The sequence below is a fragment of the Microcaecilia unicolor genome, chromosome 4 (genome assembly GCF_901765095.1).
Source record: "Microcaecilia unicolor chromosome 4, aMicUni1.1, whole genome shotgun sequence".
NCBI lineage: Eukaryota > Metazoa > Chordata > Amphibia > Gymnophiona > Siphonopidae > Microcaecilia > Microcaecilia unicolor.
This window is the reverse complement of record NC_044034.1, coordinates 252,957,205-252,979,970: the sequence shown is the minus strand read 5'-3', so window position 1 is coordinate 252,979,970 and position 22,766 is coordinate 252,957,205. Positions and strand designations below refer to the sequence as shown.

Genomic DNA, 22,766 nt, shown 5'->3' with positions numbered 1-22,766 from the left:
ATAAGTACATAAGTAGTGCCATACTGGGAAAGACCAAAGGTCCATCTAGCCCAGCATCCTGTCACCGACAGTGGCCAATCCAGGTCAAGGGCACCTGGCACGCTCCCCAAATGTAAAAACATTCCAGACAAGTTATACCTAAAAATGCGGAATTTTTCCAAGTCCATTTAATAGCGGTCTATGGAGTTGTCCTTTAGGAATCTATCTAACCCCTTTTTAAACTCCGTCAAGCTAACCGCCCGTACCACGTTCTCCGGCAACGAATTCCAGAGTCTAATTACACGTTGGGTGAAGAAAAATTTTCTCCGATTCGTTTTAAATTTACCACACTGTAGCTTCAACTCATGCCCTCTAGTCCTAGTATTTTTGGATAGCGTGAACAGTCGCTTCACATCCACCCGATCCATTCCACTCATTATTTATACACTTCTATCATATCTCCCCTCAGCCGTCTCTTCTCCAAGCTGAAAAGCCCTAGCCTTCTCAGCCTCTCTTCATAGGAAAGTCGTCCCATCCCCACTATCATTTTCGTCGCCCTTCGCTGTACCTTTTCCAATTCTACTATATCTTTTTTGAGATACGGAGACCAGTACTGAACACAATACTCCAGGTGCGGTCGCACCATGGAGCGATACAACGGCATTATAACATCCGCACACCTGGACTCCATACCCTTCCTAATAACACCCAACATTCTATTCGCTTTCCTAGCCGCAGCAGCACACTGAGCAGAAGGTTTCAGTGTATCATCGACGACGACACCCAGATCCCTTTCTTGATCCGTAACTCCTAACGCGGAACCTTGCAAGACGTAGCTATAATTCGGGTTCCTCTTACCCACATGCATCACTTTGCACTTGGTAAACATATAGGTCTAACAGAGTCTGTCCTAGAGGTGTGAAGGAGTATTTGATGTCCTCTTGCCTTCAGGCTGGATTTCAGCTGCTGCAGGTTGGAGGACAGTGAGGCCGAACTTGATGGTGGTTTGTAGAGGCCTGTCAAAGCAGTAATGACATGTGAAGGTATGAACAGAGGACCAGGTTGCTGCTCGGCAGATGTCCTCCACTGAGGTAGAGTGAAGGTTGGCCAGTGTGGTGGCCATGGCCTGCAGTTGGTGCGCCAAGGCCTTGTGGAGGATTAGGTCCTTCTCATAGCAGAAGGCTATGCAGTCTGATATCCAGGCTGAGAGGGTGCGCTTGCCCACAGGTGCACCCGTCCTGTTGGTGTCAAAGGAGGTGAACAGCTGGGAGGCTTTTCGCTGTGGTTCTGTTCATTGGAGGTAGAGGCGCAAGGCTCAGGTGCATTCCAAGATGTGAAGGAGGCGCTCCTCTTGGCAGTTGTATGGTTCCGGATAGAATGAGGGGAGCACAATTGTCTGGTTGATGTGGAAAGGTGAGACCACTTTGGGCAAGAATCTTGGATGAGTTCAGAAAATTGCGTGGTCATGAAGGAGTTGTGTGTATGGTGGGTAAGTCATGAGGGCTTGGACTTCGCTGATGCATCGGGCAGACGTTATAACGATGAGGAATAGGGTCTTCCTTGTGAGGAATTTGTTCTCTGCCTTTTCAAGTGGTTCGAAGGGAGGGAGCATGAGGCGGCATAGGATAATGTTCAAGTCCCATGCCGGGGCAGTTGTCTTACGGGAGGATAAAGGTTTCGTAGTTCCTTCATGAACCTGGTCACCAGGTGGTGAGAGGCCAGCGGTCCACTGTACAGTCTGTTATGGAAGGCTGAGATGACGCTGACATGGACTTTGATGGAAGTTGTGTGGAGGCCCGCCTACGAAAGGCTAAGCAAGTATTGCAGGACAGCTGGGAGAGGGCATGAGAAGGGAGCTATGTGAGCCTTGTTGCACCATGCTTGGAATCTCTTCCACTTGAAGGTGTAGGATTTCCTGGTGGAGGGTCATCTGGCTGCTAGTAGGACGTCCATGACTTCTGGGGAAATATGGAGAGCAGCTAATGTTAGCCTTTCAACATCCATGCTACTAGGGCCAGCGTGTTGAGGTTTGGGTGTAGTGTGGCCCCTTGGTGTTGTGTGATGAGCTCCATTCAGCGTGGGAGTTACATTGGGTGCGTCGCTGCCAGGTGTTGTAAGAAAGGGAACCACACTTGTCTTGGTCAGTACGGCGTGATGAGAATGATGGTGGCCTTGTCTTGGATGATTTTAAGGCCCACCTCTTCAATGCTGCGTTCAGCACCTAACCCTTACCGTTCAGTGAATCCAGACTGCCCCAATTTGACTGCCCCTATCGGACCGACCGTTCACTTGTCTATTAGATTGTAAGCTCTTTGAGCAGGGACTGTCTCTCTTTGTTAAATTGTACAGCGCTGCGTAACCCTAGTAGCGCTCTAGAAATGTTAAGTAGTAGTAGTAGTAGTAGGGTTGGAGGATAAGCATATAGCAGGTGCTGTCCCCAGTGGATCGAGAAGGTGTCGTGCCTCTGAGTGGTGACTATCATTTTGAACACACAACTCTGCACTTTTACCTTTCTTCTTTTGTTTCTGCGGAAGCTGCTTGGCCTGTTCAATTAGGAAGCCCTTTAGAGCATGGAGTCTGTCCTGGCAAGCCGTTGGGGACATCTGGAGACACGGGGCAGGCAGCCTTGAGGTGGGCTGTGCCCAAACAACGGACGCACACCTCGTGTGCGTCTGTTGTGCTCATTTTCTTCTTGCAGCTCGGGCATTTAAAAAAAAAAAAACTGGTTTCAAGGTGCTGGATATCTTGTGCAGGATCTGCCGTGTTGTAGAGAGAGCAAGAAAAATCCAACCGTTTGCAGGGCGGATGAAGTAAACTGAGGCAAGACACTCATACAGGGACATACGCCGCTACCAAAAGATACTAAGAAAAGCTCAATGGACCTAACCAATTACCGCGCAGTAGCATCTATTCCCGCTCACAACTAAACTCATGGAAGGTATTGTGATGAAACAACTCACTGAATACCTAAATAACCATTCAATCTTGCACGACTCCCAATCAGGATTCCGATCAAATCACAGCACCGAAACTATTCTAGTCTCCGCAATGAATTCATTTAAACAAACAATCGCAACTGGCAACAACATACTCCTTCTACAATTCGACATGACCAGCGCCTTTGACATGGTTAATCATGAAATACTGTTACATATACTAGAATACTTTGGAATAGGAGGTACAGTCCTCAAATGGTTCAAAGGATTCCTAACCACAAGATCTTACCAAGTCACAACGAACGCGGAAAGATCACCAACATGGACACCCAAGTGTGGAGTCCCCCAGGGATCCCCCCTCTCGCCAACATTATTCAATCTGATGATGATACCTTTAGCCAAACTGCTGGCTAACCAAAACCTCAACCCCTACATATATGCAGACGATGTCACAATCTACATCCCGTTCAAACATGATCTAAACAAAATCACCAACGAGATCAACCGAAGCCTCCATATAATGCACACCTGGGCAGATGCATTCCAACTAAAATTTAATGCAGAAAAAACACAATGTCTTGTACTTACCTCACAACATAACACAAAACACTTCTCCACCATAACCACATCATACTGATCTCTCCCTATCTCAAAAAACTTGAAAATTCTTGGAGTCACCATTGATCGAACCCTCACCCTTGATGACCACGTGAAGAACACAATGAAAAAGATGTTCTACTCCATGGGGAAGCTTAAAAGAGTAAAATCTTTCTTCCCGAGATACGTATTCCGCACCCTGGTACAGTCAATGGTAATAAGTCATCTGGACTACTGCAACGCACTATAAGCTGGATGCAAAGAACAAACTATCAAAAAACTACAAACTGCCCAGAATACTGCAGCCAGACTCGTATTTGGAAAAACTAAATATGAAAATGCAAAACCCTTAAGAGAGAAGCTCCACTGGCTCCCACTTAGGGAGCGCATTACGTTCAAGATCACGATTATACACAAAATCATTCACGCAGACGCCCCAATCTATATGCTAAACATCGTAGACTTACCTCCAAGAAACGCCACAAAAGTTCCTTGACCTGCACTTCCCCAGTTGTAAAGGACTAAAGTACAAGCAGATGCACGATACCACATTCTCGTACTTGGGCACGAAATTGTGGAATGCACTGCCTACAGACCTGAGAACAATCAACTAAACAACTATTTTTCGCAGATCTCTAAAGACATATCTCTTCAACAAGGCATACAATGAGAACTAACGGCCACACAAATCCACCTGACACTCACCTACTATAACTACCAATCACTATAACTACCTAATCACCCCTTTCTTCTTCCTTCTACCCTTACCTAACCTCGACACAATATTAAATGTATCTGTCACCCCGCAATGACTTTGCTAACAAAATATGTAAGCCACATTGAACCCGCAATTGACTATGTTAACAAAACTATGTAAGCCACATTGAGCCTGCAAATAGGTGGGATAATGTGGGATACGAATGCAATAAATAATAATAATAATATATAGTGCACACTGCACATTTCAGAGGGACCTGCTCAAAAGGTTCGTTTGAGTTCTGGGAGAGCAGAATCCGTTTCCAGCTCGTCTGATGATGTCACTAGTGTGTGGTATGTCCATGGAGAAAGAGATATATACTGGACAACATGAGGAGGCAGAGGGAGAAGAGAGATTCTGTGGATAGTGGGGGGGGGGGGGGGGGGGGGAGGGAATGCAGACATTTATGAGATCTAGGTGCAAGGAAGGGAAAGCAGACGTTTGAGATCAAGTAGCAGGACAGGAAGAAATGACATGCATGGATTTTAGTGTTGTGCAATATTCCTTTGGTTTTGCTTATGATGACAATAAAGATATTTCTATATAAAAACAATAGCAAATGCTTATGACTGCCTTTGTGTGGTTTTCTTGTTATTCTACTATTATGTTTCATCATTATCATGCTGCCTAAGATCCTTCTGTTACACTAAATGTCTGTTTTCTAATATATTTCCACCATCCATGTTGTACTGTAAGCCACATTGAGCCTGCAAAGAGGTGGGAAAATGTGGGATACAAATGCAATAAATAAATAGACAGCTTTTTTTTTTTTTAAAGGTTCCCATATGTACATAAATATCATGAATTAAAATTGAAAATCAAGAGTATAAAAAAGTATTGTAGCTGGTAGAAACAGCAGTAATTATATGTGAATTTTCTGCTAATATTTCTACACTGTTCTATAGAATACAATAATACATGGCCATATCTCAGAGAGGATAGCCTATGATTTGATAGCTTAAGCTGAACTGTTGATGTAAACTGCCTTTGGGAAATTGGTGTTATAGCGATGGAATCCACCAGGACTCAGTCCCTTTCCCACCAGCAGGACTGGGACCTGCATCTAAAAGTCCTTCCCCACCAGAAGCCCCAGATCCTCCCAGATATGGCCAGATGTGCCCGGATCTAGCTGTCCTCACCTCAGGAAGGCCTGAATCCACCATCAGGTCTGGGACCACCACGATCTAGCAGTCCCTCCCTACCAAAAGCCCCGGATCCTCCCAGATATACCTGGATATGTCCGGTCCTGCTCTCATCAGCCCAAGAAGGGCTGAATCCACCAGGTTTCAGTCCCCTTTCCACCATCAGGGCTGAGACCACCAAGATCTAGCAGTCTCTCCCCACCAAAAGCCCCAGATCCTCCTGGATATGCCAGGATTCAGCTCTCTTCAGCCCATGTTGATACTGCCCTTCTGGTGGTAATGATGGCTGGAATGCAAATAGATCCACACTCATTCCTTCCAGTAGGGCTGAGTTCACCCATATCCATCCAGCATCTCTCTTGTTCTCTATCTCTGAAGGTTCCCCTGTGATGCCCACCATTTCTACCTTCCCTCACACCCCTTCATTATGCATAGCATTTATCGCTTTCTCTTCCTCTCCCTCTCTGATGTTCTGCGTCTCCTTCCTTCTCCCCCGCTCATGATTTCAAGCATCTCTATCCTTTATGATCTTCAGTATGTCTTTCCTTCATTCCCCTCAATTTCCTGCATCTTTCTTCCATGATCTTTGATGTCCAGCATGTCTTTTCTTCCTGTCCTGCCCCTTGATCTCATAAATATCTGCCCGCCCAACCATTATCCACATTATCTGTCTTCTCCCTTTGCCCTCCCCCCATTGTCCAACATGCCTCTCTTTCCCCCTCACTAGTTAATAATTCCAGTATCCATCTTATGCCCCCCCCTCTCTTCTCTTACTCCTCCTCCTGGGACAACAGATTCCCCTCTTCCCACACTCCCCCTGTTGGCAACAGCTTTTACACTTCCCTTCTTCCTGGGAGTCCCCTGATGATGTCTGCTGTCATTCTCAAGATTTACTGGAGACATGAAATGGCATGATATCAGAAAGTTGAAGATGCCCCCCCCCCAACCCTAGCTGCACATTGGTGACACCAAAACAAAATATCCACTGCAGCATGCTTGTGGGTAGCATTTTTAATTCAGATCAGTTACCAAAACATTGTGCAGCATATGGATGTACACAGAGAAGCCATCAGAACAGAATAACCTTGCATTGCTTAGAGTAGTGATTACTTATAATCAGTATGTTAATTGGGGGGGGGGGGGGGGCTGGTTATAAGGACACCCTAGCACGCATTGTATTGTGCTGAGAGTTTTTCCAACTACTAAAAGGCCACCAAAACAGAGATCATGTTATGAGAATCTGGTGCTCAACATTCAGACTTTTTACTTTAAACTGCAAAGGTTTTATACAAACTTTTAGGTTGACACATGGAAGGATTTAAAATATTTTTTTCCTGTGCCTAGATCAAGAGAAGGATGGTGTATATGAGAACATGTTCCTTTTGTGGAATTTAGTGGTACATTCTTAAAATGCACTGTAATTGTATACATTGTATGCAAATGCTTATCTACTTCTGGTTTCTGTACTCAGGGGTAGATGCATCAAGCAAACGTAAAAAAATCAGAAACGTAAAAACCTTTACCGAATCTCAAATAACGAAGCATGCTCCAAAAACACAGCCCCAAAAAGTTTGTTGCGGTATTGTAAAGAATGATGCACTAATCCCCGTCGGTAATCGGCTCTTAAAGCATGCGCAAAGCAGCCAAGCGTTATGCTGGCTGCTCTGCGCATGCCAGAAACGTAAGAAAAAAAAGAAAACACAAACACGTGGCTCCCCACTTTCCCCTGCATGTCTCCACAAACATTAAAGGATCGGGAGGGGGCAAAGGCGCTCATCAGCAGCGTCCTGTATGGACGGCCTTGCCTTGCTCCCCCCCCCCCCCCCCGAAGTCCCCGCTGCTCCCCGCTGCTCCGTTTGTGAAATAAAAGCTTTTAAAAATGAAACCTTTGCAGTTGCTGGGCTCCCCCTCCCTTCCTGTCTCTCTCTAGTCGGCAATGCTCCGCCTCCTGCCCTCCTCCACCTCCGTGCCCCGCCCCCCCCCGATTTCGTCCCCGCCGCTCCCCCCCCACCGGACCCCCCCTCCACCATAATGGCCGGTGCAGCGCCTCTCACCTATGTTTGAAGGCGCTGCACAGGATGGATCAGCTATTCTTGAGCTCTTCTGTCTCCTCCGACGTCTCCTTTTTCTTCCTGTGTCCGCCCTCCTCTGATGTCAGCTATCTACGTAGATAACTGACGTCAGAGGAGGGCGGACACAGGAAGAAAAAGGAGACATCGGAGGAGACAGAAGAGCTCAAGAACAGCTGATCCATCCTGTGCAGCGCCTTCAAACATAGGTGAGAGGCGCTGCACCGGCCATTATGGTGGAGGGGGGGTCCGGTGGGGGGGGAGCGGCGGGGACGAAATCGGGGGGGCGGGGCACGGAGGTGGAGGAGGGCAGGAGGCGGAGCATTGCCGACTAAAGAAGAGAGACACAGGAAGGGAGGGGGAGCCCAGCAACTGCAAAGGTTTCATTTTTAAAAGCTTTTATTTCACAAACGGAGCAGCGGGGAGCAGCGGGGACTTCGGGGGGGGGGGGGGGCAAGGCAAGGCAAGGCAAGGCCGTCCATACAGGACGCTGCTGATGAGCGCCTTTGCCCCCTCCCGATCCTTTTTTAATTTAGTTTCCTTTTTTATTTTAGGCACAGGGAAGCAGGGAGCCACTTTTCTTTTAAAACATGCCAGCAATTTGGTTTTTCATCGTGTAGGGGGCAGTGGGGAGATGACAGCTCAGGCTTTAACGACAGGTCTGAGCTGACGTTAAATTTCTGGCGGTAAGTGAATCGTTGCTATCGTCGGTATGGTTAGTGCATTCCGAATTGTCTACATTTCAATGGTAGTTTCTCATTTGCATTCCAGTTTCGTTAGCTGCTACTGCCGTCGAAAAATAGGCTTTAGTGCATGGAAAGGATAGGAAATTCTTCCTTAAGGGCTCATTTAACGATGAAAAACGTTTAGTGCATCTGGGCCTCAGCCAGCAAAGAAAATATGCAATGTTATCACTGACTTATAACAGGGTTGTGTGGAATCTTAAGAGGTCAGCTAGCCCAATAGTTTAGGAGTTACTCTGTAGAAGTTATTGACTTTGGTGATGTGTGTATGTATGCCTGTTCTAGTGTGTGTATGTGATACTATTGTTATGATTTCTGAATATGAGGCATCATTAAAGGATAGACTTTTACAAGCCAACGAAACATGCTCAAAACAGATTAATTTGTATATCCAAAATATAAACTTCTGCAAAAGAGATTGCTCAAGTGTGGTTCCATGGGTGGCAATGAAAGAGTTTAATTGTACTTTCATTTCATTTCAATATACACCAAGCTTCGTAAGGCAGATTACAACAGATGTTAAGATGAACCCATCAGGACCCAGGCTATCCTCACTGAGATTTGGCCATGTGTTACTGTATTGTATAGAACAGAGTACAAAAATCAGCACAAAATACAGAGTTTCTAACTGTTCTTTCTACCAGCTACAATAATTTTTAATGCTGTTTTAGTAATTCCCAATTTGATTTCATGATATATGTGTACATATGGGAAGCTTTCAATTCAATAAAAAAAAAAGAAAAGCATATGCAGTCATAAGCATTTGCTATTGTTTTTATATAGAACTACAGAGATTGCTCTGGTCAGTAGGGCAGTAAGCTCCGCCCACTACCTTCAGCCCAGATAATGGGCTAGATAGGATCAAGGAGGTTTGATTGAGAACAGGAGATGGCATGATGTCAAAAGTGGAGGAGTGGCCTAGTGGTTAGGGTAATGGACTTTGGTCCTGGGGAACTGAGTTCGATTCCCGGCACAGGCAGCTCCTTGTGACTCTGGGCAAGTCACTTAACCCTCCATTGCCCCATGTAAGCCGCATTGAGCCTGCCATGAGTGGGAAAGCGCGGGGTACAAATGTAACAAAAATTAAAAGTTGAAGCCGCTTAGTTTAGGCTCAGTTTTCCCTTCTCTGCGCAACCGTGGTTCTGTGTACATTTAAAACAAAGCAAACAAACCACTGTTGCTGCATTCACGCTGTCGTTCTTTATTGTTGGTAGCATTTATATTTAATCAAACATTTTCCAAGATTGTGCAGACAGAAGTGAATGGGCATTGCTTCTGCCTCTCAACTTTAAAGATATATACAATTAGGGGTTTGCAGAGCTGCCAAGTTACCGATTCTAGGAGGGAGATTTTTTGGCCAGTCCTGGTTTTAAACTTATATCCCAAAGCAGTGTATTACTTGTAGTCCATGATTCTATCCATTGAAATCAGTGCTGCAGGTCCCATAATGCACTAGGATGAGGTTGGCAGAAATCCAGGACTGGCCAAAATGTTTCCCTCCTGGAATGGGTACCTTGGTAGCTCTGCGTTTGCTTGGGGAGAAGGGGGTATTTTTGATGGGGTCAGGAGAAGGGGTGGAGTCCCACAGGCCACCAGGGAAATCCTTGGGGTGGGAGGTCAGGGACCAGGGGCTACTAGGCCACCAGGGAGAATTTGGAGTGAAGTTGGTGGGGGACCAGGGCCCACTAGGTAACCATGTATTATTTTGTGAGGTTGGAGGAGGACCAGCAGATGATGGGGGGGTGTTGTTAGGAGGGGTAGATTTGGAGGGTCCTGGGCCACCAGTGATCTTTGGATCATTTGAGGTGATATACCATGCTTCATATCAGATGACCCCTTTGTTCTTGTGCTCTATCTTTACGTGCTAAGTGAAGAGTAAGAAAAAAAATGCTGAATTCTAGCAGAGTTTTTACATTGGGAGCAATTACTTTCCAAGTGCTTTGCATGCATTTTACATGCCCACTGCACTATTCATTAGTACAGTAGTTCTTTCAAGAGTTTTTCATGCTAGAAGGCTTTCTGTATCGAGGAGTAAGCTCAGCCTGGGAAAATCTTTGAGTAAATTGCTGCGTTTCAGCATATCGCTGTTTACAACATCGGGCCCCTTAGATTGTATTCCCTGCAGAGACAGGAAAATACCTACTTGACTTGAATTTAACTTGCCTTGTACTACTGAGATTAATGTGAGCTAAATCCAAAAATCCCTTTACCTTTGTTTTTTTCTCTCCTCTGATTTATAACAACCAGTATTCAAAAGAAGTTGTATGTTCACCAGTGGCCGGTGAATGTAAATACTATCTAGTTATACTGAGCTGAAAGTCCATCTGATCAGCCTGATACTATCCAAATAGTAAAGAGATTGAGGGTTGATGGCCTATGCAATTATCCAGATAAATAGTACGTTTATACTGTAGACCTAAACTAGATATATAACAGCAGAATGGTGATCCCGTGATACTTCTGTTCAGCACGATTGATTTATACATAGAGCTGCAATGAACATATGCATTAATTTAAGAACTGGTGTTTAAATTATCGTGACTGCTGCTGGATATTGACCCCTGAGTTTCCTTTTGCTACCCATTCTGCTTTCCACTAGATTTTTCCACCTTGTTGCCATCTCTGTTTTTACTTATTTCATACCTGTATCCTGTTTTTGTTTTTCTTTAACCTATGGTATTCCATTTCGACTCTCCCTTCTTTCTCACACTTCCTTGGTCCTCTCCTCCATAATTCTTTGTCTCTCAGTACTTGCCCTTTCCCATCTCTCACATAACCACTTTCTGCACTTCTCATCATCTTCCTTTCTCTATCTCCCCTTCACACTTTCACATCTTTTCCCCTGTCCTCTAATCTCTCTGCTCCTGCCCTCCCACTTGAATTTTACCCTCCCCCCCTATGCTCACCTCCTTCATCTTGCCTTTCTTTTCACTTTCACACCTCCATGTCTCTCCTTCATTTCCCCATTTCTCTAATTCTCTCTCATCTCTTTACTTCTCCCCTTCACCCCACCTGCCTAGTAATCCCTTGTCTCTTCTTTTTGACCATGTACCTCTCCACCACATCCCCCCATTCAAACCAGGTCTAGTCCTCCCTCCCTTAAGCTCCAGAAAACTCTTCCCACAAGGCTATGTCTCTTCCTTCTCATCCTTAGAGGGTTCTCCCTTCATCCTGTTCACTGTCTCCGCCCTCCTATATTCAGATGTTCTGTGCCCTTTATCCATAATAGCCAGCTTTCCCCCTTCCCTCTGCGGGTCCGCAGGAGCAGTGGCGTGGCCAGGGTGGGCTCAGGCCCACCCAGTAGCAGCACACCTATGATGTGGCTGGCAGGGATTACAAGCTCCATCAGCTGAAAACTCCCAACAACTGGCCCTCCTGCATACCTTGTAAATAGCAGCAACTGATACATGCTGTGGAGCCAACATGAGCAGTGTGTATTAGTTGCTGCTTGCTGCCGGTGAAAATCTATTTAAAAGGTATGTGGGGGGGGGGGGGGGGGGGATGTTTGAGAGACAATATGGTATGCAGGCAAGAGAGACCAAATCACTTGTGGGACAAGGCGGATTTCTGCCCACCCATCTTGGGCCCAGGTCCTCCCAAAGTTGGGTGTTTGGCTACACCCCTGCGCAGGAGGAGTGGCACTTCACATAGCCTCTGCTTTTTGACTTGATTGTAGCTAGCCTTACAGAATTTGACAGCCACCGGCTTGCTTTGGGGATAGGGGAGCCTGGTTGTATATATCTCTGTCATCATGGGCCAATTAAGTACCGGAATGTTTGGAGAGGCATTGTCGCACCTTATCAGCCCCCAACTCCACCTATGCATGTAGTGATGCAAGTGGAAGACTATAGCCTTAGCTAAGAAAATAAGGCCTATAACAAATGCTTCTCAAACTTGTATGTAATCTAATATGACCTCATTTTAACAACTGAAAGTTCATGTAACCCCAGATGATGCAAGTTAAAATAGCAGATCGCTCCTCTTTTCCCTCCCTTCACTCATCCAAAGCATGGAGACAGCAGCAGCTGCCCATGTGAATCAGTGTGCACGCACCACAGACCCCAGTACTTTGCCTGGGTTTCCAGTTAACAGGAAGCCCACAGATGAGTAGTGGGTAGGACCTGTGAGCATTCACTGACTCCTAGGCTCCTTGCCAACTGCAACAGGACTTAAGCCACAGTGGAAGCCTAGAGGGAGCAGCCTTGTTTCTATGACACCCCCTCCCCCATCCATTTAGGGTCCCGACCCACCGATTTACAGAGAGAACACAGAGTTTGAGAGGACAATATTAGCTTGAAGTCACAGACCGATCAAAGAAATAGGGAGATATGCAGAGATAAACAAATAGCATAATAGTTTATGGACCAGTTGACCTGTAAAGATAAGGGGTGATAGAGGCCTAAAAGATAAGGAGGGATTCCTAGGAGCAGTTATCACAAATGAAACTTGTTCAAGGACTTGTTTGTTCCTAAAGCCCCTACCATATAAGGACATTCATTCTGGGGGGGGGGGGAGGGGTTACAGGATTAATCAGGTAATAGAAGATGGGAATTGGTTCATTTTACTGATGCAGTCAGCTACACAAGAACAATCCTATCACATGAACCTTACCATACCACAACTTCACTTTGTAATTGTATACACCGGGATATGCATCTGCTCTCCGACACTATGTAAGCCACATTGAACCTACAAAGAAAGAGGTAGGAAAATGTGGGGTACAAATGTAACAAATAAATAAATGATAGTCCTGGATCAAACACCCCTGCTGTTAGCTGCTTCAGAAACCAGACTTGGAGAGAGGGGTAAGAGAATTTGACTGATCATCAGCTTAATTTTGGTTTGGGCTTTTTGCTTCCCGACTGTTAATGATACTCATTTCTCCTTTTTTTTTTTTTTTAAAGGTACATTCAGACTGAGGACTCAGTGCACAAAAGTCACCATTAAAAACCGCATGCGTTTAGATCCTTGTTAGAACTTACTGACAGCTCCAGACCTAATGGAAAATTTTGCACATTAAAGGTAGGCTGTCCTTTCTGTGCATCACTCAGGCTGTGCATCGTTCAGAATGCTCCTTTTAATACTAATGAACTCTTTGTAATACATCTGCATTGGGGTATCGTTAGCTGCTACCCTGAACAGTAAAAACCACACAGAACCCCTTTGTGTATTAGATGCTGAATCACGTGATTGCTAGACTTTAAATCGAACATCACTAGCACAGTAAGCTTTGAGCATTGCCCCTGTGTCAAAAGAAGACTACATGGTTTTTAGGGCCTTAGCTATAGAATTAACCCCATAATATTTGCGCGCGTAAATGGCTAGAACACTGGCATATATGAACACATGAGTGAGTAAATGCTGAAAATTTGTTTACACGCTATTCTGTAAATATATGAATATCTTACATAGCATATTTTATAGGTGGACGTACTCGGGCACAGTGTGGGCGGGATTCACACTTGTAACTGTTAGAACATTCCATGCACATGTGTATCTTCAACATTTAGGTGCGAGCATTTACAGTTTTTGCAGTTTTCTCAGCAATCGCTTTGAATTTAAACAAGAAATGTTTACGTACTTATTTAGTCATCATACTTGCGTATTACTATTAAACAATATTTCATTATCTTAAGCTGTGTTGATGTTATTGATATTTTAGTGTTGCTGTCTAGTGATTTTTGCACTTTAAAAATGTTTGCGTTAAAACACAGTAAAATAACGTCATTCAAACAATACAATACAATTAACAGTGTGTCAGAATTTTGCAGTCATGCCAACAAATTTTCTTCACAGTGCTGAGCTTCCAGTTCTTGAGGTGATACACAGCCACTGTTGCCTTCACTCCGAAACCTTATTCATGCAGTGTCTGGATTCTCATTTTGTCCACTAGTGATACCTTGCCCATGATTGCCATTCCAATCCAAAATGCTTATAAAGAAATTATCTGTACATTATATTATTAAATACAAATTATTCAAATTATTGTTTACAAAAGTCTACAGTGGAAAAATGACAAAGCAGATCGATATAAGACAAACAATAGTTTATTATTGTAAATCTAATGTACAGATCAGCCCGATACAGGCCGTGTTTCGCCCAGCAGGGCTGCGTCAGGGGCTACACAATGATCTTAGTTACTGCCAAAATTTGGTGAATATGTATTCCATATCATCAAGCTGATCAATCCATAGACTGGTGGGTTGTGTCCATCTACCAGCAGGTGGAGATAGAGAGCAAACTTTTGCCTCCCTATATGTGGTCATGTGCTGCCGGAAACTCCTCAGTATGTTCTCTATCTCAGCAGGTGGTGGTCACACACAGCAGCAGCTCTGGCTAGGCCTCCAAGCCTAATTTTTAGGTTTTGTTGAGTGCCTGGGGTTGAGGGCTCCTTTGAGCAAGTGCAAACCTGGTGGTGCCAGGTCCCTCCTTTTCTCCCCCCTCCCGCTGGCTCCGTTAAAAAAAAAAAAAAAAAAAAAAAATTTTTAAACGTCTTTAAAGGCGTTTATTTCGACGTTTATTTAAGCGTCTATTGCAGCTACTCACTGGGACACCAGGTCGTTACAACTCGGAGCGGACAGCAGGTAATTTTTACCTTTTTATAGCGGGCGGGGGTTCCCCGATTCTTCTCCTCGTGGCACATGGCGTCGGAGGGCGAGGGCGCAAAGGGTCGCTCCCCGGGTCGCTTGAGCGCTTCTAGAGGGGATGCGGGGGTCTTAAAGCCTGATTCGCCCTTGTTGGGTGACAGTTTCGTGACCGATGAATGTCCCGGTCCTTCCTCCGGCGTGGCGGTTTTTCCCGCCATAAACGCCCATCCCCCGCTCCTCGCCTCCGCCATCTTGGCCGGCCACGCGGCTCGGACGGCTTCTTCTTGGGCCGCCCTTGAGGTTGGAGACATTAATGCCATGAACGCCCTTAATTTGGGCGACGGCACAGAAGCGGCTAAAGTTAAGAGCCGTTCTTCCCGCGCGGCTCCTTCGCGGAGTTTCGCGCCGGACGCCATTTTGGATGCGCAGCATGTCTCTCCCCCGCTGTTGCGAGCGCCGGTTGAGAGCGCGCCTAGGGCTGTTGCCCAGGCTGCGGGAGTGCACAGTCTGGGGGGTTTCTCCCCCGAGTTTGTTTTGCTGCTGCATCAGGCCTTCCTCATGCACAACGCTGCCCCCGCTCCCTCGTCTGGTAAAGAGGTTGAGGTTCCCAGAGGTAAACGCCCTCGGGTTGATTCCCAGGCCTTGGAGGAATTAGTCTCCTCCGATGTAGATGAGGGCAGCGTGTCTGAGGTCTCCCAACGGTCCTTTGCGGATTCCTTGGAGGAGACGGATCCCCGCTCGGATGGAGCGGATGACCCCTCTGCAGCGCGGCTTTTTCGCCCAGAGGATTTGCCCAACCTGTTGTTACAGGCCCTGGACACTTTGAAGATATCCTCTCCGGAGGACGTCTCTCCCTCAGCCCCTGTTGGCTCTGCCATTATGCTGGGGACGAAGCGCCCGCCTAGAACCTTCCACGTGCATGATGCCATGCACACCTTAATTTCGGCTCAATGGGATGTCCCAGAAGCGAGCCTTAAAGTGGCTAGGGCTATGTCCCGCCTCTATCCTTTGGCTGTGAGTGAACGTGAGGCCTATCTGTGGCCTACCGTGGATTCTTTAATCACTGCGGTGACTAAGAAAACGGCATTGCCGGTGGAAGGTGGCACGGCCCTAAAGGACGCCCAAGACAGGAGATTGGAGGCGGCCTTAAGGTCGTCCTTTGAGGCGGCTGCTTTAAGTTTGCAGGCCTCAGTTTGCGGCTCCTATGTGGCCAGGGCGTGCCTGACTATGGTGCAGCGGGCTTCCCCCTCGGATCATTCCTTGAGGGCTGATTGGCCAGCCCTGGAATCGGGCTTAGCCTATTTGGCAGACTTGCTGTATGATGTCTTGAGAGCCTCAGCTAAAGGCATGGCTCAGACAGTCTCTGCGCGGCGGTGGCTTTGGCTGAAACATTGGTCTGCTGACCACGCCTCTAAATCCCGCCTGGCTAGATTGCCTTTTAAAGGCAAGCTGCTCTTTGGGGTCGAGCTGGACAGAATCGTGACCGATCTCGGCACGTCTAAGGGCAAGAAGTTACCAGAGGTCAGGGCTCGGGCTAGTGCTCGTCCCGGTACCTCCAGAGGACGTTTTTAGGAAGCCCGTCGGTACCGCCCGGGCAGGTCGGGTTCTTCTGCCCCCTCTTCCTTTAAGAGGAATTTCTCCCCCAAGCAGCATTCCTTTCGCAGAGACCGCCGTCCCGGAGGTGCTCCCTCCGGTCCTCCCCCAGGGTCTCGTACCCAATGACGGGGTCTTGGTCCACGCCCCAGTGCAGATTGGAGGACGGCTGTCCTCGTTTCTGGGCGAGTGGACCACAATAACTTCAGACGCTTGGGTGCTGGAAGTCATCAGAGACGGCTACAAGCTAGAGTTCTGCCGACCCTTAAGAGACGGGTTTGTACTCTCTCCCTGCAAGTCTCCGGTCAAAGCTGTGGCAGTGCAGCAGACTTTGGACAATCTGATCCGCCTGGGTGCGGTCGTTCCGGTGCCAGAAAGTCAGCTTGGCAAGGGGCGTTACTCCATTTACTTTGTGGTACCAAAGAAAGGAGGTTCTGTCCGGCCTATCCTCGACCTCAAAGGGGTCAATCGGGCCTTGAAAGTGCGGCACTTTCGCATGGAGACTCTCCGCTCTGTTATAGCGGCAGTGAAGGCAGGGGAGTACCTGGCATCCTTGGACATCAAGGAAGCGTACCTGCATATTCCCATCTGGCCTCCTCATCAACGCTTTCTGCGTTTTGCAGTCCTGGGCCGACACTTCCAGTTCAGAGCCCTCCCGTTCGGGTTGGCTACTGCTCCGCGGACCTTTTCCAAAGTAATGGTGGTCATAGCGGCCTTCCTGCGAAAGGAAGGAGTACAAGTCCATCCTTATCTGGACGACTGGTTGATCCGAGCCCCCTCTTATGCAGAGTGCGGCAAAGCTGTGGACCGGGTAGTTGCTCTTTTGAGCTCCCTGGGATGGATCATCAACTGGGAGAAGAGCCAGCTGCGCCCGACTCAGTCCCTGGAGTATCTGGGAGTTCGATTCGACACCCAAGTGGGCAGAGTGTTCCTGCCAGACAATCGGATTGTCAAACTTCAGGCTCAGGTGGACCAGTTCCTAGTAGCCTCTCCTCTTCGGGCTTGGGACTATGTGCAGCTGTTGGGCTCTATGACGGCCACGATGGAAGTAGTGCCCTGGGCCAGGGCTCATATGAGACCACTACAACACTCCCTGCTGCAGCGCTGGACTCCGATGTCGGAGGATTATGCTGTGCGCCTTCCCTTGGATCCAGCAGTGCGCAAGGCGCTGAGCTGGTGGATGCAGACAGACAAGTTGTCTGCGGGAATGCCTCTGGTGACCCCAGAGTGGATTGTCGTCACGACGGACGCCTCGTTGTCGGGCTGGGGAGCCCACTGCTTGGGAAGGACAGCGCAGGGGCTCTGGTCTCCTGCAGAAGCAAAGTGGTCTATCAACCTCCTGGAACTCAGAGCCATTCGGTTGGCGCTTTTGGAGTTCATCCCGGTACTGGTGTTGAAGCCTGTACGGGCCCTGTCGGACAATGCCACGGCTGTGGCCTATGTCAACCGCCAGGGAGGTACCAAGAGCGCCCCTCTAGCCAAGGAGGCTATGAATCTTTGCCAGTGGGCGGAAGCGAACCTGGAGCAGCTTTCAGCGGCCCACATTGCCGGAGTCATGAATGTCAAGGCGGACTTTCTCAGTCGCCATACCTTGGAGCCCGGAGAGTGGCAGCTATCTGCTCAGGCGTTCTTGGACATCACGAAGCGCTGGGGCCAGCCGAGCCTAGATCTGATGGCGTCATCGGCCAATTGCCAAGTGCCGCGCTTTTTCAGCAGAGGACGGGACCCTCGATCCCTGGGAGTAGATGCTCTCCTCCAACAGTGGCCGACACAAGAGCTCCTCTATGTGTTCCCGCCCTGGCCCATGTTGGGCAGGGTGCTAGACCGGGTGGCAAGGCATCCCGGCAGAGTAATCCTGGTGGGTCCGGATTGGCCCAGGCGTCCCTGGTATGCGGACTTGATCAGGCTCTCAGTCGACGATCCTCTGCGGCTGACAGTGGAGCAGGGCCTGTTACATCAGGGTCCCGTGGTGATGGAGGATCCCTCCCCCTTTGGTCTTACGGCCTGGCTATTGAGCGGCAGCGTCTGAGGAAGAAGGGCTTCTCAGACAAGGTTATCGCCACTATGCTAAGAGCGAGGAAGCGCTCTACTTCTACTGCTTACGCCAGGGTTTGGCGTATCTTTGCAGCGTGGTGTGAAGCAGGCTCTCTTTCTCCCTTCACGGCTCCAATTTCTTCAGTGTTGGCGTTCCTGCAAGAAGGTCTGGAGAAAGGCCTGTCGCTCAGTTCCCTTAAAGTCCAGGTAGCGGCTCTGGCTTGCTTCAGGGGCCGCCTGAAGGGTGCTTCCCTGGCTTCGCAGCCAGATGTGGTGCGCTTTCTCAAGGGAGTTAATCACCTGCGCCCTCCTCTGCACTCAGTGGTGCCTGCGTGGAATCTCAACCTGGTGCTAAGAGCATTGCAGAAGCCGCCGTTTGAACCCTTGTCGAGGGCATCTCTGAAAGACCTGACGTTGAAAGCAGTCTTTTTGGTGGCTATCACTTCAGCCAGAAGAGTTTCCGAGCTCCAGGCGCTCTCATGTCGAGAGCCTTTTCTGCAGTTCACTGAGGCAGGAGTGACTATTCGCACAGTGCCTTCCTTTCTGCCCAAGATTGTTTCTCGCTTCCATGTGAATCAGCAGCTCTGTCTCCCTTCCTTTCGTAGGGAGGACTACCCAGAGGAGTACTCTGCTCTGAAATATCTGGATGTGAGACGAGTCATCATCAGATACTTGGAAGTGACCAATGATTTCCGGAAGTCGGATCATCTGTTTGTCCTGTTTGCAGGTCCTCGTAAGGGTCTGCAGGCTGCTAAGCCTACAGTGGCAAGATGGGTCAAGGAAGCCATTGCAGCGGCTTATGTGGCCGCGGGGAAGGTGCCGCCTATCCAGCTGAAGGCTCACTCCACAAGAGCTCAGGCGGCCTCGATAGCAGAGGCCGGTTCCGTCTCCTTGGAAGAGATATGCAAGGCGGCAACTTGGGCTTCGGCCCATACATTCTCCAAGCATTACCGCTTGACTGTGGCTGCTCGGGCGGAGGCCCGGTTTGGAGCTTCAGTGTTGCGGTCAGGGATTTCTAGGTCCCGCCCTGGGTGAGTACTGCTTCGGTACATCCCACCAGTCTATGGATTGATCAGCTTGATGATATGGAAGGTAAAATTATGTATAATCATACCTGATAATTTTCTTTCCATTAATCATAGCTGATCAATCCATAGCCCCTCCCAGATATCTGTACTGTTTTTATTCTGGTTGCATTTCAGGTTCAAGTTTAGTCTTCAGTTACTTCAGAAAGACTTCGTGTTCAAGTTTTTTCACTTGGATTCTTCAAGAGTTAAGACGAGTTTGTGTTACAGTGAGCTGCTGCATTCCTCTCCCCTCCGTTTTACGGGGCTGGATTGAGACTTAAATTCTGCCGGCACTCCCTCCCGCTTCGTGCGGCTGTAGGGCAGCTTTGTACCCCTCCCGCTTCGGCGGTGTTAGGGTCAGTCAGCTCCTCCCGCGGTTGCGGTTGCAGGATAAGCCAGATCCCCCCGCATCGGCGGGTGTGGTGTCCCTCCCCCGCTCCGCGGGGATGAGCTGGACGGATTCCCCTCCCCCACTTGTGTGGGGATGAGCTGGGTTAATTCCCCTCCCCTGTTTCGGCGGTGGTGAGCTGGGCAGAGTGTCCCTTCGTGGGTGTAATTCTCTAAGTGCTGAGTCCTGCGGATGGAGCTTTGATATCGACATACTGAGGAGTTTCCGGCAGCACATGACCACATATAGGGAGGCAAAAGTTTGCTCTCTATCTCCACCTGCTGGTAGATGGACACAACCCACCAGTCTATGGATTGATCAGCTATGATTAATGGAAAGAAAATTATCAGGTATGATTATACATAATTTTACCTTGATGAAAACAAATGTACAGAAAACTGCAACCATTGGTCTTCTAAAATATGTTGAAAAAAAAACAGCTCAATTGAATAAACGAAAAGAAGTGGTAACATGAACTCGTTCAGATATTCTCTTCAGTCCGATAGTGCCGAAAGTCTGTCACTGACATCATTTTTTTTTTTTCCAATATTTTATTGGCAATTTAGCAAATTACAATCATAACCAAATAACATCAAATATCAGTAACCAATTTTTGTTCATGGTCCCCCTCCCCCCCTCCCTTTCTCCGTCAGTGGTGTTGCTTCTGATTCTTGAGATTGTTCATATATTGACCAAATGTTCGTGAATACTTTCATAGTGCCTTTCCTCTTAGCAGTCAATTTCGACATCTGATACAGAAAGTCCACTCTGCGAGCTATCAGTTGTAGTGTTGGTGTTTCAGTTTGCTTCCAGGCTCGGGCTAAGGCTATCTTGGCCGCTACAAAGTACTGAGTAGCCAATCTATGTTGTCCACTGGGTATTGAGCTAGGCCGGAAATGGAGGAGGCAATGTTCTGCTTTCTTTGGGTATGGTTGAGGCAATACTGTATTTACCAACTTCACTACTGCCTCCCAAAACAATTCCACCTTCGGACATGTCCACCAAATATGGTAAAACGTGCCCTGAAGGCCACATCCCCGCCAACATTTTCCCGAGGTCCCCGGATATATCTTTTGCAATCTATCTGGGGTATAATACCACCAGTACAATAACTTATGGCCATTTTCATTGATAGATTGTGCTGGGGATGCCTTGAGCAGATATTTGTAATTGCTCATCCAAATTGTTCTAGGGTGTGTACATTGCAAAACGTTTTCCCATTTCTTATGATAAAGAATTTGAGGGTCTGTCCTGCCCAATAGTGCAAGATATATCCGGGAGATACTACCTCTGCCCCCTCCCTTACGCATTGCTAATTCAAGAGTTGTCTCTTCTAGATCTAATTCATCTTGTGCTCGTCTTTTAATAAAATTACGCAGACAACAGTAATAAACAAGATCTTTTTCCGATAGACCATACTCTTCTTGAAGTTCCTGGAAACTAATCATATTGCCCTCCGCCCATACCTGTCCCAGTGTGTATAAGCCTGCTTTTGCCCAGTTATCAAACACCTTTTCTGATCTCCCAAGTGGGAAACCCTCCGCCCATCGTATTGCTGTTTTTCGGTAATATTTCCTTTCCGGGAACATATGCTTTCTAATTTGTAACCACGTTTGGAGCGGGTGTTTTAGACTCATAGGTAATTTGTCACTGACATCATTAACAGTAAGCTAGTAACAACAAATAAAGCTGTAAAATTTCACTTTAAAATTCCATGTGGTTTAGGGGATAACTTTTTTTTTGCCTCGCCCTGTACACGTTTTTACGCTAGCATTCTATAAAGCAGTGGTTCCCAAATTATTTCCGTTCATGGCACCCTTAGTGTCTGTGTAATTTTCACAGCCCCCTCCCCCACCCCCCCAAGCCACTCAGGTCTCTACCCCTCGCCACACATCATGTTCCAATATTTCTCCCTCTCTCTCCCTTCACTCCTGTGTCCAACATTCCTCCCTCTCAATACAGCATCTCTCCCTCAATCCATGCCCCTCATTCCTCCTGCAGCATCTCTTCTTCCCTCCCCTACCCCACTCACAATTCTCCCTCTACTTCAACGGGTCCATATGATTTAACTTTTAATTTAATTGTAACTTTTTAATTGTGCTTACTTTGGCTTACTATCTCTTTCTCTCTGCCAGCTGCTATGTACAAAATCTCACTCTCTGACGGAGAACCGCTGTTTTCCTGCCACACATGGCTGGGGAAAGCTACCGATCACAGCTCAGCTCAGAGCCTGTCTGGCGATCCTGATTGGGAAGCAAAGAGCCTCACTCCTTACTTCCCAATCAGGAGCTTGCCCCAGCCATGTGTAGGTCACATCAGCAACGTAGACTCGTAGGGGGATTATTGCAAGGGGGCAGGGAGTGCGCTCCTTGCAACTTGTTTCGGTGCTCAGCCTTTGAACATCCATCTGCCCCACTGCACCCCTCTGAGTTCGCCGTGGCGCACAGTTTAGGAAACGTTACTATAAAGGAAAATAGGTGCCCCTTTATAGTTGCCTTCCACTTGCATCTAAGTGAGAGGCTTAAATCTCAGGACAGAAATCCCATTCAGGTAATGACTGTATGTGCTGTTGGAAGCTAGGCTACAGTAACTGATTGTCATCCTGAGATTTTAGTGGCCTTTTTGGAAACTTTTAAAGGGGCCTGGATTGTCTTTATTAAATAATGAAGATAAAAAGCAGAACAGGATTCTAGAACTAGTGACTTTCTTCTGGTTGTATAAATTCTGCATATATAAAATAGTTTGAGAAATCAAACTCTTCCAGTCCCCATCATTCTTGTCTCACTGCTTGTAAATGAGAATGAAAAACAATCATTTAATTTTCATGTTACAATGTATAATGCGATTTTACTAAATAAAACAAGTGGGGGAAGC

At 47.4% G+C, this 22,766-nt stretch overlaps 1 protein-coding gene across 3 annotated transcripts in view; it reads left to right on the top strand.

The window, feature by feature from the left end:
• Positions 1-22,766, top strand: part of CHST10 (carbohydrate sulfotransferase 10) — a 115,263-nt gene that overhangs the window by 7,522 nt on the left and 84,975 nt on the right. For 2 of the 3 annotated variants that reach the window (XM_030201420.1, XM_030201421.1), the window contains one exon: positions 13,128-13,245. The exons of the other annotated variant lie outside the window; for it this stretch is intronic. The gene's annotated coding sequence lies outside the window, so the exon portion shown is untranslated. The remainder of the gene's footprint in view (positions 1-13,127; positions 13,246-22,766) is intronic. 3 annotated transcript variants of the gene reach the window in all.